Raw genomic sequence first — 21,963 nt, 5'->3', positions numbered from 1 at the left:
TACAATTAAAGACCAAATCAGAGTAGCAGAGCAGCAGTATTGGATATTTAAATGGAAAATATTGTTCGTAATTATATCCTGGTGATGGTTTCTGAAGTGGAGGAAAAGTGGAGCTTTTTTTTTTTTTTTTCCATTGAACTAATTTCTTTTCAGGCTTGAGGCTTGAACACCTGTTAGAAAAAGAAACCTACAAATTTCTACCTACACAGAGAAGGAGAACTGAGAAAAAAGTCATCTATTTATCACACGTTAAGCCAGATGCTAGCCCTGGAATTTCAAATATCAACTTTCATCTTTCAAATGACACTGAATACTAAGTATATTGGATTCTTTTTATACATCAAAATTAACTAGATATCAAAGTATTTCAGCTGATTCCTACATTCCTAGATTATTAAATACAGGATTTAAAAAATCAAAGTTTTATAATCTAGACTCTTAATTCTATCACTGAGTTATTTTCCCTGTGCTACTTTGATTTTACTTCAGGTGAAGAAGCATTCTAAAGTAGGCAAACATCATTCTCCCCACAAAGTACATGATAAACTGGGCCCCGAACCCAGTAAAATATACACATGGGGAAGCTGAACTAAATTTAGGGCATTGAAAAGTAGCCATGAAAAAGAGAGTAGAGAATAATTTGTAAGGTAGAGGACTGTGGCTGAGAAATAAAAACAAGATGATGTCGAGGTCATTGTAGTAACAGATTATCTTTGTTATTCAGTCTTTTTGAAAATGAAGTATTTATAGAGTACAATGGCCTCAATTATTCAACAAATGCTGTGTCTATACCCTTTGCTATCTAATTTAGCAGTGCTCTTTCTCACTGGCATCAAGTCCAGCCATGCAGAATGAAATGGGCCAATTGTGTCTTAGCAGACTTCACACCTAGAGAGGGTTGAAATGGGGTACATGGCTTGCTCACTCTTTTTCTCTGCATTGCCATGAGATGGAAATGCCCAGGTTACCTAGTCCCAGGGGAGGGATGACAGACACACGAATCAGAGGCCAGTGACTCCAGTGATCCCAATCAAGGCTATCCTAGCAAGCCTACCCTAGCCAACACTCAGATATGTCATTCAAGGTAAGAACAGGAGAGCTGCTTAGCCAACCACCACAGAAGCCCAAGCAATAATGCCCATTCAGGGCTGTTTGTTGTACAACTTTCTTTTGACAATAGATATTTTTTGTAAAACAAAAATCCTAAAAATTTGATAATTTATAATAATGATTCTTAGTATAATAGTCTCCTATATTTATTGTATTTCTGTCTATCTCTCTTGGTTTATCCCCCAAGAATTTGTGCTTTGTGAAAGTTTGGGCTGTGACACGTGGCATGGAGATGTTAATAACTATTATATCATTATTGTGAATGACAGCCTGAGGCTATCACTGTCTGTTGGATGGTGGTTTTTTGATTGGCTTAAGTCATAAGGCACAGCTAGAAATAAGGATGGCAAAATTACCTGGCTGGAAAATATTGAGTATTGATAAGAAGGAAGAAAAAAATGAATAGCTGCAAAAGAGATACCTGATAGATACCAAACATGGTCAAGCAAAGAGTTGAATGGATGAAAAATAAAAAAAATGATTGAATGAATGAATGAATATCTTAAGGCTTATATAAAATTAGTTTTTTCTTTTATCCCCAATTTGAGCATGATGTGTTGGGTATTGATGATGATGATTAGTAAAGGATAATAGGCTGCACAAGTTTTTATTTTACTGTATTAAACAGAGATGATATGCAGTGATATGATATGCAGTTGACATATTTTATGTAAACTTTATTATGTTTTCTCAGACTAGAAATTATAGTGCAGTGTCTAGGATATGGTAGTTTCTCTGCCTGAATGGTAATATGCATTAATTTGGATATTTAATGTGGAAGTCAGTCTGCTGAGGAAAGCGTCTGCAGTCTATTTAAACTTGTTTTAATTTGAATCCCAAGTCATTCTTTGTGTCTATAATGTGGAACTGCTTAATAATCTGTAGTGCTAAAGCAAAGATTTGGGGACAGATTGGTTTCCAATATACTTCTTGAATACATGCCACAGACTACCTTGTGTTTACAAATAAAGTTCATAAGAATAAATGAAACAGATGTAAATGAAATGATAAATACAATCAATTAACATGTATCAATCAAATTATCAGTCTAACATCAGTCAAATATTCAAAAAATGTCAAACTAAAACAGTGAAATCAAATTGTTAAAAGCCAAACTTAATTAATCAATTCTGCAGCTAGTTATTAAATGCTTTGCCACTGTTAATAGTCAAAGAAAGGGATCTATCAAAATATAATATCAGAGTGGCATAATTAAATGGATTTTTGCTCAATGATAAATCACTACCTAAGATTAACTGCATAGAATTAAGATTAGCTAAATCTTGAGCTGAATTTGAAGGCTGCATTCAAATTATCTAATGACTATATAAAGGGGGAAGTTGTCCACATGTGAGAGCAAGGAAGGACTCAAGAATCCTTTATGTATGAAATGCTGTCTTCTCCTCATCACACAAAAAAACAAAAAAACACCCTGCTCTGAGTTGTTTGGAACATAGGATGCAAGAAATCCTTGGTGATTAAATTTAATAAGGGGTACATGACCTGATTACCAAAAGTCTAAGCTATAAGAAGTTAAACTACATAGAAGTTGTTAATAGGGACCATCTGAGGCCCAAGATTTAGAGTTTGAATCATGGATATGACAATAAAGCTAAGGAAAATGGAGAAATGCTAACATCACATGGGGTGGTGAATGGCTAAGGGCACAGTAAATTATGTTCACACTATCAACTAAATGCAAAATGATTTCCTTATGTGTGTTTTAGGTAGAAGGCATGTGGGTCTTATAATAGGTTGAGGTTCCTAGTGGTACTGAAAATAATAGCAAAACAACAATATGTGTGCGTTAGCTTATGTTTATTATACTCTGTACACATTACATGCTGGGTTCTCTTCTAATCATTTTTCATATATTAGTGTATTTACTTTTAATATAATTCACCTGAACTGTACAATTCAATGATTTTTAGTATTTTCGCAGAAATGTGCAATCATCACCACAATTTCAGAACATTCTCATCACCTCAGAAAGAAACCAGATACCCTTTAGCAATGACCCTTCTATCCCTCTTCTCTCCCACATCCCATCACTAAGCAACCACTAATCCATTTTCCTCTATAGATTTTCCTGTTCTGGGCTTCCATGTGAACGGAATTGTATAATATGCAGTCATGTGGTCTTTTGAGTTTTTTCAGCAAGCATAATGCTTCCAAATTTCTTCCGTATTGTAGCATGTCATATTATTTCAGTTCTTTTTATAGTCAAATAATATTCCATTGTATAAATATACCACATTTTGTTTATCCACTCATTGTCAATGGATCTCTGGGTTGTTACCACCTTTTAACTATTATGAATAATGCTGTTTAAACAATGTATACCAATTATTGCGTGGATATATGGTGTAATTTTTCTTGGGTATATAGTCTTAGAATAGAAATATTGGGTCATATGATAACTCAATTATAATCATTATAATCAGACTGTTTTAAAGTGGCTTCACCATTTTACATTACAACTAGCAGTATATGAGGGTTCTAACATATCCACATCCTTGATAAAACTCATTAGTTTCTGTGCATTAAAAAAAAAAATCCAATTGTAGTGGGTGTGAAGTTGTTCCTCAGTAAGGTTTTGATCTGCATTTCCCTAATAGCTAATAATATCTAGTATCTTTCCATGTGCTTTTCAGCCACTTGTGTGTGTTTCTTGGATAAATGTCTATTCAGACCTTTGCCAATTTTTAATTGGGTTATTTTTCTTTTAATTACAGGGTTGTAAAATTTCCTTGTCACATACATGATTTGAAAATTTTTTCTCCCATTTGTTGGATGGTCTTTTCACTTTCTTAATGGTGTCCTTTGAGGCATAAACCTTTTAAATTTGATGAAGTCCATTTTATTTATTTTCTTTTGTTTCTCGTACTTTTGATGTCATACCCAAGTATCCTTTGCTAAGTCCAAAGTCAAAAAAAATGTGTTAGGATGTTTCCCTCTACGATTTTATAATTTTAGATTTTATACTTAGGTATTTGATTCATGGGATTTAATTTTTATATGAAGTATAAGCTAAAGTTCCAGCTTAATTTTTTTGTAAGTGGCTACCCAGTTGTCCCCACATCATTTTTTCAAAAGACTATTTTTCCCCCATAGAGTGGTTTTGGCACTCTTCTCCAAAGCCGACTGACCATAGATGTATGGGCTTAAATTCATTCCTATGTATTTTATTCTTTTTGATGTTATTGTGAATTGAATTATTTTCATATTTTGTTTGTTCATTACAGGTTTACAGGGATGCAATTGATTTTTGTCTATTGGTATTTCTTTTTCCTTTCCTGACTCATGGCCCTGTTTAGAACATCAGTTACAAAATAGAAGAGAAATGGCAAGAGCAAATATCCTTGTCTTGCTCTGATTTAGGACTGCAATGTACAGATTTTCACCATTAAGTACGCTGTTAACTATGGCATTTTTATAAATGTCCCTTATTGGGTTAAGAAAGTTCCCTTCTATTTATAGTTTGTTGAGTGTTCTATCATAAGAGGATGCATGAATCAGTCAATGCTTTTTTTTTCTGTACCTACTTAGATAAGTATGTGATTTTCTTAATTACAATTATATGATATATTGTGTCAGCTAATTTTCAGATATTAAACCAACCTTGCAGTTCTCGGATGAACACTACTTGGTCATGCTGTATAATTATTTCTGTATGTTGCTGGAAGTGGTTTGCTAGTATTTTGTTGAGGATATTTGTGCCTGTATTCATTATATATTGGTTGTAGTTTTCTTTTTTTGTGGTGTCTCTATCTGGTTTTGGTGCCAGGGTAATATTGCCTCATAAAATGAATCTGGAAATATTTCCTCCTCTTTTAGTTTTCGGAAGTTTGTGTAAACTTTGTATTATTTCTTCTTTAAATGTTTTGGTAGAATTCATTTCTGACCTTGGGCGTATCTTTGTAGGTAGTATTTTATCGCTGATTCAAAATCTTCACTTATTGTCAATCTACTCAGATGGTTTCATTTTGTATCAGTTTTGATAGTTTGCCATCTTTCTAGGAATTCGATCAATTTATCTAAATTATCTAATTTATTGGTGCACTATTGTTCATAACATTCTTTAATATTTCTTTTTATTTCTTTCAGGTCAGCAGTGATGGCCTCTCCTTCACTTCTATTCTAGATTCCGAGTTTTCTCTTTTTCTCCCCCACCCCCCTCCTTGGACAATCTAATTGAATTTTTTTCAATTTTTTAAAATCTTTTTAAAGAACTAGCTTTGGTTTCATGATTTTTATGTCCTGTTTCACTCATTCCCATTCTAATCTTTATTATTTCCTACCTTCTGTTTGCTTTAGGCTTAGTTTGTTCTTATTTTTCCAGTGTCTTAAGGTAGAAGATTATGTTATTATTTGAGATCTTTGTTATTTCTTAAAATTGGCATTAACAGCTATAAATTACTCTCTATGCATGGTTTTGCAAAAACATTACTCTTATATAGCTCTAGTCCATATTCCCCCTTTACCTTGTGGTATTTTTGTTATACATATTATGTCTATTAATATTATAAACCCATCATTACATTGTTAAAATTAATGCTTTACAATTTGTAGCTATATCCTTAACCTAGTATAGCTTTGCTCCTACCCATTTCCTTTGTGCTATTATTAGCAGATATATTGCATCTATTTTAGATTTTTATATGCTATAGACACAAAACATTATATACATAGTATTTTATACAGCTGCTTTTTAAATCAGTTAAGAGAGGAGGAAATATGTCTTTATACTGTATTGTATAATTATATAATTACCTTTGTCAGTGCTCTTTTCATGTACATTTGGATTAGTATCTGGGATTACATTTTTACATTTCAAAGTCATTCATTTCTCATTAAATAAAATAACCCGTCACTTTCACAGCCCATTTTTGTTACCTGATTTTTTCCCCTAATACATGGGTCAGTTGTAGTTTCCTATTTCTTTGCATGTTTTGTAATTGCTTTCTTTGGAAATGGGCATTTTGAATATGATTTTGTAGGAACTCTGAGTACTTGTCCCCCACACCAGGGCTTATTATTGTCTTCTACTTATTTGTTTACTACTTTGGCAATGCTTCACCACCACCTCTACACAGAGTGATAAGCTTCCGATGTGGTTCCTTAGGGAGAAGTAGCTTAGAGTGCACCCACAGCCACCTGGGATGATGGTGATATCGGTACGGCTCTTTTCCAGTGTTTCCCTGAGCTTATCCAGTCACTAAACGCCACCAATCACCAGCTGATTTTTCTGTTGTCTTCAACAGTAACATAAGGCATAAATCACAAACTAATCCAATCAAATTGTTAGTCATGTGAAACAATAGTTTCTGAGATCAGTGTTAGATATTTGCTCTGACCCCAGGAGAACTCTGCAGCTGTCTAATTTCCTACTTCTCTCCTCCAAGCTGGCTGACCTACAGCCTAGATTGCATCTTTATTAAATCCCTGAATCTCCTCCCAATTGGCTTTCCCCATGATCTCCACTGTTCTTGAGCGGTCTTAAGTTTGAAATTCTCCATTCTCTGTTGCAAATGAAATCAGTTCCTTTGGGAAGGGATTAGGAGCTATCTCTTTTAAGGCTAGCTTTTCCCAGACAGGATATTTGAATTGTGTGTGTGGAACTGGAGGTGGAGTCAAAGGGCATCTTCTCCCTGATGACACCCCCACTCTGGGGGCTGAGTGGTCAGGGGAGGGTGGGGTAGTAGTCGGATAGCTTCTCAGCTCTCCTATCCTGATGTGGAGCTACCACCTCATGAGTCAGGACAGAGATATTCAGGGACCCAGTATTTTCATATGTCTCATTCAAGGTAGAGCCTTCATTTCATGGGTGGGTTTAGGCAGGAGAAGGAACCCCCTACCTTTGATCACACTGTTGTGAGACAGCCTCAGCAACAGGTAACATGGGGCAGGATGAGACCCTGAGGTTCTGCTCCCAGGAAGTAGGTCCTCCAACGGCGATCTGGAGCCTCCACTCTAGAGTAAGGTATGGGGGGATCCCTGCCTTCTTGGCTTCATTGCCAAGAATAGAGACTCCTTCTTGCTGAGCTGGGCAGCTGAGGAGAATGAGCAGACTTTGTTCAAATATTGCACACGCTCACCTTTCTTTCCTAATCTCATATATTTTCTTGAATAGCTGTTTCTTTGCTGTTTGCCTTTAGGATCATTTATAAAGATTATTTTCTAAATAATTTTTACCTGTTTCACCAAGAAGCCACTCCAGGGAATTCCTCACATGGTCCTACCAAAAATCAGAGCCTCGACTCATTTATTTTTTAAAACTTGTCTATGAATTAGGAAGTACTGCTATCCTGTATTACAGGTGAGCATTCTCTCACACAGAGAAATTAAGTAAACACGTTTAGAATCATCTTGCAATTAATCAAGCAACTGATGAAACTGCAGCCCATCTGGAGTCTGAGTCCACATTCTTGAAGTAGAAGTTTATCCTTATGCTCCACAATTCAACAAAGACCAGTTTGGGGTATTTAAACTCCCTTGTGCAAATCTACATGCCAGAATGTCTTACATTTTAAAAGTACTGTACCCTCCATGGTGTATTCAGTGCATGTTGATTTCTCAACTACCCCGCAGGGAGTTGGGACACTGAGGAAGGCATAGCCTGAGTAAGTTTTCGAAGGCAGTATAGCTAGTTTGTTTCTTTGTGTTTTTTGATGGTTTACTTATTTATATCTCTCCTTGTTCCAGATATATTTAATGTTTCTTAGTTAGCTAGAAAGTGTAAGTGGCAGGACTTAGTATCACAAGACCAGGCAATAGTCCGGAATTCATGTGAAATGGCCAAAAAATGGTAAGTTTTATTTCTGCACTGAGACTGTAAATGTCCGCCTCCCCCTCTATGAAGGTAAATTATTGTACATAAGCTATAACCAAGCACATTGTTTCACTCAGTTTCTCGCTAAACTTTAGGTTCCATTTGTATAAAATGAAAGGGCGTACTAGGATGATCTTTAAAGACGTTTTAACTCTGATATTCTAGGTTGGATTTTATGAATGCATTTCCTAATCTGTAAGTAGACACTCAGTGGTAAATACTCATTAAGTATTTGAAAGTAAAACAAGTAAAGTTTCTGTTTTCATATGCTATATTCGTATGCTTTGATGTATCAAGTAGCTTAACAGAGGAAACCTGTGTCAATATCACCAACGTTGTAAAAATTCTGGTTGTGCTTCTTGATGGAATCTAAATCCACCCCACAATTTAGCATGATCATTTTCCTTACATGTGTAACCAATCTCTAACATATAAACTATAAAATTGGGCTTTTGTATAGAAATGTAAGGAATAAAAATAAAATGTGGTTCAGGCCACAGTGGCTCCGGCCATGCGGAGACCCGGGTTCAGTTTCCGGTGCCTGCCCATGCAAAAAATATAATAATAAAAAATAAAATAAAACATAATCTTTAGAAAACAGTTTAAATACATCCCAAAGATAATATTAGTGAGAGAAAAATAAAATGTTGTGTACATTTAAAATCAATTAGCTGAAAAATTCAGACTAAATGCATGCACATGCATATACATGTATGTTTATAGTACTCATTGATACACATTTTTACCAAAGTGCATTTAGAGTGACTCTTCTTACTGGACTTGGAATGTAGTTAGGACTGTTCCAAGGATTATCAGCATAATGCCAAAAGGACTGGTTCTGACTAGAAAGTGAATACTGTCATATAAATAAAAATTCATTGAAATTTTTATGTGCTTCATGATGCAATATAATGCATAGATTCAAATTTTGGAAAATTGAAACAAAAGGATGCAGGATTCAGTTGCAATTTCATTTTAAATGTCTGGAAAGACATTATAATCTAATGTGAAAAAATACACTAATCCCTGAGGACCTTAATGATGGCTGTTTAATAATTTTAATATTTAATGGCTTCTGATCATAATTTAAAAGGAAGCTTGAGCATTTCTGGAGAGAAATGAACATTTATTGAGGTTTTCCTTAGTGCCAGCCTCTAGGCTGGTTTCTTGCACATGATATTTGATTTAATCCTCCTAAGAACTTTGGAAACTAAGTTTGGTTAACTAGAAATATATTAGATTTTAGTACAAAGTACATGAAGTTTGGAATTAAAAGGACATGGATTCAAAGTTTACATTATCTGTTTTCTGTTAAATGATTTTGACCAAAAATGCCTTATTTTTCATCGCTGGAAGGGCCATGTGAATTGAAAAGATGTTTTCTGTTTTTAAACTTTTATTTCAAATGTGTTTTAGTCGAAAATTATTTTTGCTCTTCTACATATTTTAATTTCTCAAAACTTATCAGGGAAGATACCAATGCAGTGATAAAAAGCTGTGGATGAAAGGCTGGGGCAAAATAGAATGGTGTTTATACAGTAATTCATAATCTGTTAAAAAATGGTGACTTTTGAACTAAAATTTGGGTCATTTCAAAATCCTTATTATAAGCCTGATGGCACATTGGAGATTTTGTGCTGTGAACTGTAAGTATCACTCAACATAGTCTAAGTTGCCGGGCACATGTTTTAGAGACTTAACACAACAAAGCATTATTTTCAGCTCACAGAAAGTCTATTGTGAGTTGGTGAACTCTATAGGACAACTGTCTCCTAAGTGATGGCTCAGCATTGTGCCCCAAATTAACTCATGCTTCCATGATACCCAAAGCAATGGGAAGATGGAAGTGGAGCACCAAATACCAGTGAATAAATGCTTCCATGTAGAACTCTCACATATCGCTATGTTTGCATTTCATTTGGCAAAGAAGTTCAGATTGCTGTGTGTCATGATCAGGTTCATGTGTCAACTTGGCCAAGTGGTGGTTGGGCAAGTGCTGGCTTGTCTGTTGCGATGAGGACATTTCATAGAATTAAATCATGATCATGTCAGCTGCATCCACAACTGATTCCATTTGTAATCAGCCAAAGGGGCATGTCTTCTGCAATGAATGATGCTTAATCTAATCACTGAAAGCCTTATAAGGAGGATTCAGAAGAGACAGGCTCTTCCTGTTTTAGCTGGTGAGCCTCTCCTGTGGAGTTTGTCCAGACCCTCCATCAGAATCGTCGACTTCACAGCCTACTCTGCAGATTTTGGACTCTGCGCTCCCACGATCACATAAGACACTTTTATAAATTTTATTAAAAAAATAAAATTTTTGCCAGTGTTCCCTGTTGATTCTGTTTCTCTAGAGAACCCTAACTAATACACCGAGCCTAGTTTCAAAGTGGGGGAATGCATATTTCTTGACTGGGAAAGGGCTGGGAGGAGTAGGAAACCAGATGTTGTTTTAAACAGTTGTAGGCTAAATATTCTAATTCCTTCTTAAACATTTGTGCTTTAAGAAAAAATATATAGAGCTATGCTGTCCTTTTGTAGAAGCTTCCCTGATTTCATTAAATCATGCAGCAAGTATCTAAAAGTAAAACATCCACTTTCAAAGAGAATGTAGAATTTGCCCTCTGGTTCATTATGCAAAACAAAACAAAACAATAATTCTTTCCCAGCATTGTCTAAATTCTTAAGCTATGAGTTTCCTATCACAATGAAAGTCTTCCTAAAAGTTTTAAGGTGAAGTAACAGAAAGCTCATAACTGTCAGGGAAAGCGCACTGAGACTACAACTGCCTGAATATAGAATTTACTGCGAGAAATAAATGTGACATTTAAATTGTGCTGCTCTTTCCCCTATGCATTTCTGTCAGGTACTTTCAGCAAGAAATGGAATGCTTTAAAAATACTTTAAAATACACAATATTTGGATATAACCTTATAATACTGAAGATCCTTCAATAAAATATTAAGTGAAACAGGCTGCTTGATTATCATCATGAATGTCAAAGTTATGGAGTACAGTTTTTAACACAATTCAAAGAGGGATGAGTTAGTTAACAATATCCTGGTCCCTATGAAGAAGAAAATGGGAGGACTGGAAATTCAGAGAGTGGTTGACCATTTCCAATAATATGATATTCAAGAATAAAACAGAATAGTGGCTTCGAATCTATATTTAGGTTTTATTACTTATGATATAGTCTTCTCCTAGAAAATAATTTGATAAGACAAAGATGATATAACTGAAAAAAGAATGCAGTAAATTCAGGAGAGAAAAAGGAAAAAAGCTTTCTATTTTATTTCTAGGAAGATATAAACTTCTTAATTGTTTGAACATGGTTAAAATTATGATGATAATCAGCATATGACTTCAGCTTAACTCCTCAGCTTCTTTATCTTAAAAACAGTGAAGATAAGCAACCTCACAAAGTTATCAGGTAGTTAAAAGGGGCAAGTCTGTAATATGTCCAGCACAATGCCTTTTGTATAGTGTTGCCTGTATGAACCTTGGAACTGAGTTTATGATAAAAAGGTTCTAGGAATTCTAATTTAGGAATTGATTACCCAGTATGAACTTTAAATGTTTCAAAAGTGATTTGATTCACTGTTGGTTTCTGAACCGGCTTATATGTCCAAAAATATGTATAGCTGAAAGTTTTTCAAGTCATGAATCTATACAATAAATTCACAGAAATCAGCATGTGCATGTGTGTTTTTGTTTACACATTATTTCAGGGGCTTCACAGGCGCAAAATCCCTCCAGGTCAAGGACTCTTTATTGTTTTGTGAAATAGTTTTGGTTTTTTTTTTTTTTTTCATTAGCTAATATATATTAAAATAAAGCATATGGTTAACTTTGAATTCCCCCTTCTATATAAGTTATGAAAAACAAAGAAAGTTGATATGGAAAAAGTCATTCATTTATTGTGATGTGCAACTATTTCAGGAAGCAATATTTTTATTCTAACACATCAAAATACATTGAACTTAGTACAGGTACTATCAATTATAAGTGTCTGAAAATTAATTACCACAAGAAGCAAGATCATTCACCTAATCACAGTCAGATCAAATAAATTAATTCTTAATCTTAGCTTTGAAAGGAGAGAAAAAGAAAGCAACTTCAAGAGAGTCAAATTGGCATCCCTCGGGCAAAAACATAATAAAACATACAATAGCTCAAGGGTTTAATTCCAATTTTGTTGATAAGATCATCCTAAAGTTTAAATAATAATATTATATATTTTCTCTGAATCTGAGTTTTCGATAGAGTTTGCTCATTGTTAGATGAAAGGACTTTTGTTTACCAATGCTATTGGGATGGCTGCATCCAGGAAACAGTGGTTGGGAGATAATAGAGACAAACATGATTTCCAGCTTCTCAACCTTATTTTATCCCCAGACTGGGGTAAAGGTAGAAAGGCCCCTTGTCACAAATGCATATATGGGTCTCCCTACCCTGCATTCCTTCCTTAGAGAATGATAAAGGAAATGCCCTTACCGATTTATTTTCCCGTTGGTGAGAACAATGGTCAAAACCTTGCAAGAAAAACTGAGAGGCTGAGACTGGCCTGCGAGGAGTTTCTTTCCCATGGTTTCCACAAACTTAAGCTTGTTTCTAGTTTTTAAAGGAAAAGCAAATGTGGAGTCAGCCTAACTGAATTTTCTCATTGCAAATGGACCTTTCCATTCACTAGTTATGACCGGTCAATCTATTTAACCTTTCTGAATTTCCATTTCCTCATTAGGTGAATAAAAGAAAAGAGTCTCCATTTCATAGTACAGTGGAGATGATTACATGAGATCACCCACATGAAGTATGTAGAGCTTCAATAGTACTCAATAATATAGCACTAATAGTTTTTTTTTCCATGCTAGTATTAAAAGAGTTATTTACTGAAACATTTATTTTTATTTTATTAACTGTAGTTGGCATTTCAAATCACATTTAAGCAATTGCTAACAGTAGGGAATTGTTACAATGCTGATATTCCAGGGCTTTGAAGGTCTGGGGAAAGCCTTGAGACTATTTTAATATAATGTGTACAAAACTGGAGAATATCTAGGCACATGCAGTAAAACCACTACTCTAATACTCTGTTCATAATTCTAGAGCATACCTCTTTATTAGCATTCTAGTCAGCATAACAAAAATTTCTACATCAAATTATTTTCCATACAGCAATCAAAGGAATGGATCTAAAGGGCAGATTTGATCATGGTACTACTGGCTTAGCCTTCAGTTGTTCCCCTTTACCTTGCTGATAAATTTCAAATACCCTAAGAGGGCTCTTACCATGTCCTTCATGATCAGACCCTAACCTACTGTTATATCCTCATTTAACACTTCTTCATCTCTGGTACTCTATGCTCAGTTCTACAATATGTGTAGTACTTCCACTCCTGAGAGACCTCATTCCTTATATACCTTGGTCACTCATCCCTTTCCTTACTCTTTGCCTAGATAGTTTCATTCTTCCACTTATGTAATGTTTCTCCTCCCCTGAATTACACTGCATGGTTGGATATGCCAATAGAATTTACTATACATGACCTCCCAGAGATTGTTCTCCATCTGTTATGAGGATTAAAAATTTTCATTTAATTTCTCAAACTTGTCTTTGAGACCAGGAGCCAAGTTTTGCTCATTGCTGTATCCCCAATATCTAAGATAGCACCTGGAACATAGAAACTCCTCAAAAAATGTTATGCAGTGAACCATGTAGTGCTGCAATTTAAGTTTACTGTCTGTATTTCTCTTCAGATTTTGAACTTTTTAAGAGTAGGGATAGTTTCACTAATTAAATGCAAAAGATTTTTATTGAATTTGGAATACTACTAGTAAGTTTCCCAAGGACGGGAACCTTGTCTGAATTTGTTTTTCTATCACTCAATACCCAACTCAGAACGTGACACTTTGACTAGCTCAATGTATGTTGAACAGTAAACGAAGATGCCTTACACACTTTGGATCCATGAATGATGAAAATATCTAGCTACCGTCTAGAAGGTTATAACCTAACTTCTCTGTATTACTATCTTCTAGCACATATTAAGTAGTTTATAGATAGATACTTATTCACAGGAAAAGTGAATGAGAAAAGGAATAAAGACAGTTTTTTAAAATTACATTAAAAATTGTGAGAACAATTTCCTCAACTTAGAATTATCTGGTTTGCCATCTAAGTTTTAGATCTTCCATTTCAATCAGTAAACTCATTTCTGCCATTATTTTAATCAAGCCAAATGATGTCTTCAGAAACTACAAGGTAAAAAATAAACAGAGGAATACACACAAAAGGAGGTATATTGTATATGTGTGTGTGTGTATTTTAATGTTGCTCTCCTTTGGGTTCTACTCTGATATCCTGGCTAATTTGAAAATCCCACAATGGGGTGCTTGGAATTTCCTTATAAAATATACTCAGAGTGAATTTAGAAATGATCCATGTATTATAATCTTAAGAAATAAACCATAGTGTTTCTTTATTTGTACAATGCATTAATCTCAATCATTGACAGTTTATCATATACATTTTTTTGCTCCTGAATAGCAAATATTTAGGAAGACAGGTATCTTCTTTTTCGGGAAAATTGTATATCTGGATCTTAAAATAAAAAATACAAACATCTTGCTAACTTTTATTGAATGAATGTCACTATAGAAAATTGTTAGTTTCAGAAAAATTGGGCTCTATGTCTGATCCAGAAGACAAGGAAGAAAAAAAGATAAACTAGGGTAACTGGTATTTTTCAGGAGAAACTGAATGATAAAAGACAAGCAAACAAATAAATAAAAAGCCAAATACAGAAACAACAAGAGGGGATTTTTTGGCTCGTATTTCTGGCAAGACTAAGGATAAGTATAGCTTGGGGACACATCTGGATCCAGGGGTAAAATCATGCCAACAAGATTCTAGACAGTATTATCTTCTGTGTGCTACCTTTATTATCTGGAAGCATCTCGCCATAGTAGGTTGCACTAACCCAAACAACTTACTACTTTGGATTCCGAAGGAAGTATGGACCTCTCTACCCTGGCTTCTACATAACAAATTTCAATGAAAATGTTCTAAGTTTGGATTTCATTCTACAGATGAAAGAGAGAGAGAGTGTGACAGACAGGTCTAGGTTATTACAGTGGTAGAAAAGAAGGGGTAATATGATTAATAACCTTAGCAAGCATACATGAATGGGTGGTACAGATAACTCCTCAAAGGCAAAGTTGTTGATGTAATAAAAATAAGGATAAAATTAAATTAGATCAATTAAAATAACAGATTGTTTAAGCCAGTAGGCTCTGAACTCATCCTACTTGACACAAAGCAAGTTTATTTTCATCTATTTTATATATTAGACATCTACGTGACAGTTTTATTGGAGAAATTGATTTATTTCTTTAGAAAACACTTGGAAATGTCTGACATTAATTTGCCTAAGGTTTACTTCTAGTTTGAAGATTTTGTTTCTGAGAATAAGGCAGGGTCAATTGTATTCAAGAAACCTTATGGAAAGTTTTAAATGAAAAGATACTCATTGTGGGAGGTAATTATTAGAAATAAGATGCAAAAGCTGTGGTGGTAGGGTGGTGCAATGGTGGCTCAGCAGGCAGAATTCTTGCCTGCCATGCGGGAGACCCACGTTCAATTCCCAGTACCCGCCCATGCAAAAAAAAAAAAAAAAAAGCTAGTTAAACTGTTGTGGTTGTCAAAAACAGCAGAGGTTAAATAGCTGCAAGTGACACCAACTAATCTTTTCAAGTTGTGACTAATTAGCAAAGAGCAAAAAATACCCTGTCTAAAGTTGCTTTTGGAGAATCCTGAAACAGGTGGCAAATTACCTCTTCAGAGATGAAAAGTTTGGGTTCTATAACTTCAGAAAAGCGTATGTTCTTGAGAGGTCTTGGCTGGTCTGACCCAGAACTGGATGACTGAATATTAGAGATTAAGAAAATCATTAAGACTAGGACCTCCTCATTCAGACTCACCTTCCTGTGTGGGAGCATCATCCCTACAGGTCTTACTGTGAATGTACGTCATGGTGATTACTAAGAAGATAATATATCATCTCAATATGCCTTAAATGATGCAATATGGAAAGCAGTGATCATTTTCAATCCCCTGCTAGATAACAAGCATTGTATTAAGCACTTATCAACACATATTTTCATTCTTTGGAAACTAAAATGACTAGAGCAAATAAGTTCATCAGCTTGAATAAAGTCAGATGGCTAATAAAAATTCAAATTTGAGTTCACTTGATTTGAAAATCGAAACTTTTACCTTTTTAACGCAGGCTTTTCTACTCGATTCTGTTTCTTATTCATGGGAAGATCCCCACGTAGGATGGAAGAGGGCCGTTACGGAGTTTCTATATTCTAGTGCTCCTCTTTTTATCTTCTTCATCTTAATGGATTTTTTCACTCTACAAACGCGACTCTCCAAACTGGGCTAGAACAATTGCAAATATGTTTCTCCAACTTTTCAGGCTCTTTGTTCACTGTATTAGTCAGAGTTTTCTAGGGAAACAAAGCCTACAAGAGATACCTGCAAATATTATATCTTTATAAAAATTGTCTCATGATTGTGAGGATTGGCATATCCAAATTCCTTAGGTAAGAACATAAACTGGGAATTTTGATGAAGGCTTTTGATTAATTCCCCAGGAGAAGCTGGCTCGCTGAAGTAGAAATGGAAATTATCTCCTCTGATGGCTGAAATCATCACTTCTTTCAAAGTCTTCAGCTAGTTGGATGAGACTTATTTCCCTATTGAAGGCAGTCTCCTCAGTTGATTGTAGCTGTAATCAGCCATAGAGGCAGTCATCTTACTGATGATTTAAATCCATTAAATGTCTTCACAGTAACAATCAGGTCAGTGCTTGCATGACCAAACAACTGGGCACCATAATCTGGCTAAGGTGACACATAAATTTAGCCATCACATTTGCTACAGAGTCTAGACAAATGTTCCTGAGTTCATTGGCCAAGAAATTACTTTCCTTTTAGGAGTTTTTTGTCACCCATAGTTAGTGAAATGACCAAATCCAAAGTCCTTATACCATGAATGATGAAGTGAGTACCCTGTTATAAGAGGCAACAAGGATAATCTGTTTGGGAGACAACTCTTTAGTAGGGGGGAGGATGGCAAGTTGGGGTTGGTAAATTCTCCCTACACTAACATCAGAATATATCTTAGCCTTATGCTACAACATTTTTTCAGGAAAGCACTTAATTTGACTCTGTCATTTTAAGGACATCTGAAATTAAATTTTTTATTGTGATTTCAAGGGAGGTTAATGGAATCAAAAATACAAAACTACTTCCTTTACTTCAGATATAAATTTAGAGTGAGTACTTTTCAGAGGCAATTTTCAGTATATGGAAAGGACTTCTCAAATATTGAGCTGCAACATGCATTACAGTTTAAATATCTGAATCTCCTTTGTCTTAAGATACAATAACTTGACAGTGACACTGGTACAGAAGAACTGTCCATGAAAGGACATATGTACTGGGCTTTCTATGAGAATCCTTGGTATTAAATTCTAAATTGATGCTGAGTGACAGAATGTCTCCCAGATCTCTGTCACTTGCAGACAACTATTAGGAGCTCAATTTGCTTAATAGGAACATGGTATGTGCCATCCCACAAAAAGCCAGATGCCTTCAAATGAGCAGTGGCCAATATTGCTTTAGAGAAATCTCTGTGTTCCCCGAGCCAATTATTCAGCCAACTATACATAGGGGAAATTAATTCTTGAAGCAAAAGATTTCATTATATTCCTAACTACAAATATTGTTCTTGGATATAAATTGGCCGGTTCATTTGACTCAATGACCTTTGATTTTGATATATCTAATAGATGTATAATTTCTGGGAAGAAGCCTTTTTTATTAATAAATTGCTAGTTCAACTTCTTGAATATCAGATGAATGTTAAGTACAGGGACAACTGAGAAGTCAAAGAACTCTACATCTTTTGGAAGTTTGGTTCCCAACTTACTTCATAGATGCCTAAGATCATAGGTTCTCAGTGTAGGAAGGGATCATAGGAGTAATTCCTTGTAATCTATTAATGTGCTTTTCTTCTCTACTGGACAGTGAATGTCACAAGAGCAAAAATAATGTCCAATTAGCCTATGTTTGTCCAACACTTGGTAAAGGGTCTTGCACACAATAAGACTTTGTTTTACGAGAACTAAGAGAAAGAAATGGCTAGCTTATCTAGACAATATTTCTCAAAGGGTGGTTGGTGCATTTACTATCAATTATACAAATCTATTTCAAGAGGCATTTGTACAAGAGTTGGTCTTAGAAATAAGAAGTAATAACTAAACAATTATAGCCTAGAAATAATAGTAAAAGCAAAGAAAGCATAATAAATAAAACTTATTGTTGGTATTATTGGCAGTAAATATTGTAAAGGGGAAAACAGAAAAAAGACAGAAAACTTCTATATCACATGCTTGATTCTCTCCATTTCATCTCTTCTTCATGACACCACCAATTGCCTAGGGCTTTTCTGTTATTAGTATTGTTATTATTTCATAGGAAAATACAATATGATTGTCTGAAGCCCCTGAAATGAATGGTTCCAAATTAATTCTTTGTTTCTCAACCATTTGCTTATTTGTGATTATTGTAGGAATGAGTGCTTTTATCTGTTATTCTCATTATCTTTTTTATATTTTCACTTCTTTATTATCTACTCCTTTTATTCCTTCTTAGCACATAAGATTACAGTATAGAAGACAGCTATGGAGGATAATTTTTTGAACAGATGCACGATGGTATGGTGGCAAAAAAACTCTAACAGGTGTCTGAGGAGGAGAGGGTGTTGGATTTGACATGGGGCCCAAATTAGTATTCTGGAAATTCTTAGTTTTCTTGCTCCTTTTTCATGTTAAAATAGAAAACAGGTTATTTATTTATTTATTTACTTATTTATTTAATCTTCTAAAAATATTTACAGATCCTCAGACACCTCTTATTTTGGCATATGGTTTTTATTTTATTTCATTATCTTTTCATAGAGTAGAGCTTGAGATCTTTATGTTCATTTTAAACAAAGCTTCTGCCTATGGGACTTCTGAAATAAAGAATATGAGGAATTATTACAAATACAGTTTTCCTCTCACTAAAATTGGACTTGCAAGCTGTGAAACCCTCTCCCATCATTATTTCTGACATTCATTTTCATTTTCATTTTGGGATATTATTACAATAGTGCTCATTTCATTGTCAGATTTTTGGACACAGAAGTAGTGTGAATGCATTAAACTCTTCACTGAGCAGGAGTTATGCACCTGGTGCTCAACTGAAAGCAGTACCCGGAGAAGAAGTTGTCATTGCCCTTCCCCAGATTAAACGATTTAATAAAGCATGTTTTTATTTCTTTTATTTTTTTAAATTAATGTCAGCAATGGACATGCTTACAGGTTTATCCAGTTTACCGCTATAAAAGAGTTAAATATCATTGGCCCTTTTACCTTCTGGAGAAGGAGGTTAATCATTGTTTGAAGGAGACCACATATTGGAAGGGAGACAGGAGTTTAATCAGGATTACTGAATGCTGAGCACCTGCTTCTCACTAGGGTGAGTTATTTGGAAGTAAACTTTCCCATATTCCAGTTTACTTATACTTCAGGTGGGAGAGGGTTTTTAAATGTTTTGTCGTGTGACTCTAAGGTACGAAAAATGATTAAGTCAAGTCTGAATTTAGCACGTGTTTCTTTGGCCTTACAACAAGTGAACTGTCCAAGTTCACGTCCTTTCATCTAACTAACAAATAACCAGGAAAAGATTATTAAGGTAGATTATGTTGCATATGAAAGTGTCTCTGATGATTTAAAAGAAATAAATTTCCCACAAAAGTTATTTGCTTCTGCAATTTTAACTTGCTTACTTAGGTGTTTTTTTAGCTATGAATTCAAATGACTGTCTCCAGTCATTTACACTTAAATTCCCATCTTGATTTTATCAGGGACTACTTGCTTGTGCATAAAAAAACTGGATTGTATAGAGTTCACAAAGCAATTCACCTAGTAACAACGCTGACTTCCTGACTGAACTCTGTAATTTAATTTCAGATTATTGTGAGAGATTGTATATCAAAACAAAGAAGTTTATGAATAAAGGGGTATAATAGAATTTTAGAGTATGATGAACCTATTTATATTTTGATTGTAGTGGTGATTACATGACTGTATATTTTTTTTCAAAATTCATAGACTTTCATACCAAAGAAAGGTGAATGTTTCTGTATGTAAATCTTATCTGGACAAACTGCTATCGTTAAATTGCTAATGATAAAATGATCGATCGCTTTAACTTTCAAATACTTTCACAAATGACTATATATGTTGTCTCAACTTCCTGTCTGCATTTTCTTTTTAACCCATTCACTTGGGCTTTCCTTTCCACCACTCCAGTGAAGATTTCAACAAGATCGCTGCTTTCGGTGAACAAAATTTTGCAAAATCAGTGGTAATTTATCAAATCTCATCTTATTTGGCACTCTATCATCATTTATTAAATGTTCCAGGAAGAGAACAGTCAAGTTCTTTTTTTTCCTCATTTAATTCCAGGAGTCTGAAATCTCCAAGTCTGCCTTCTATCTCACTAAATACTCTTTGCTGGGACCTCCTCTTCTTACCAGTCTCATGAGTTCAAAAATGGATATATGCTCTTTAGGTTGTACATATGTTATTAAAATGAAAATTAAAAAAAAAAAACAGGATTGTGCAACACAAACAATGAACCTTAATGTGAACCATGGACTATGGTTAATAGTACAATTGAAATAGTATTCTTTCATCAATTGTAACAAATGTACCACAAAGGTATAGGTTAAGTTCCAGGCCCAAGGTTACCTAACTAAAAGATGGCAGCATGGCTCTCAGCCTCAGGCTGCCTTACTCCAGACCATACTCTGAATCACTTTTGCTTACCTTCCATGGAGGCAGAGGTGTTGTGCCCTCTTCTGGGAATTTCAGGCATCTGGAAGCCCATGGGAGTGGGGGTGGAGATGGTTTGGAACTGGCCACTCCAGGCCACTTATCACATTAGCAATGATAAGAAAAAAGGTGATTAGCCTTGTATAGATGAGAATATGGGAAAACAGACATCTTCAAACACTTTAAGCAGTAGCTTAAATTGGAAAGCTGTTTGTAAGTCAGGGAATTTTAGACCAAATATATTCGCTCATTCATTTGAAAACCTGAGGTTACATGACTTTCCCAAGGCTTGGACTGGGGCTTCAGGTTTCTAGGTCAGTGCATTCCTGTCTTGCTCTTTCTCCAGGTTGCTATGTCAGGTGCAGTTGGGCAATTCTCTCGTTCATGTTTGCTGCAGTCTTGCTAACACCTTTGCTGCAAGGTGTTAATATAAGGGAGGATGTACTCTCCATGAACTTTCTATAAACCTACAACTTCCTTAATTTTTTTTTAAATGTTATTAACTCTCAAATTTATATCTTTGGCTTTCACTTTTCCCCTGAGCTTAAGAGTCACCTATCCCAACATTTTTCAAGTTGAATACTTTGGATATCTAATAGACATTGAAATTTAACATGCACAAAAATAACTCAACTTTCCAACATGTCCATTCTACAGGCTTTCTAATCCCAATAAATAGTTCCATCATTCACTGACTTTTGCAAGTCAAGCTCTAAAGGTTAATCCTTATTTTCCTTTTATCATTCTTTATATATAACCAATAAACAAATCCTATCAGCATTATCTACACAATATATCTTCCCTCTGACCAAATTTCAACATCTTCCAATTACTACCCTCTCTTACCCAAACTCTCAATAGCCTTCTAACTGATTTCCTTCCTTCTATCATTGCCTATTCTTGCCTATACCCTCCTCACAAAAATCGAAGTGAACTTTTACAAATGGAGGTGAAATCATGCAATTCCTCCATTGAAATACTCCAATAATAAATCCAAGTTCCCAAATTTGAACTAAAAGATCATACAACAGGAGATGGCACTTATGACCCACATGCCCAATCTATCCC

This window comes from Tamandua tetradactyla, chromosome 16, assembly GCF_023851605.1.
Source record: "Tamandua tetradactyla isolate mTamTet1 chromosome 16, mTamTet1.pri, whole genome shotgun sequence".
Lineage (NCBI taxonomy): Eukaryota > Metazoa > Chordata > Mammalia > Pilosa > Myrmecophagidae > Tamandua > Tamandua tetradactyla.
Note: the sequence above shows the minus strand (reverse complement) of the source record.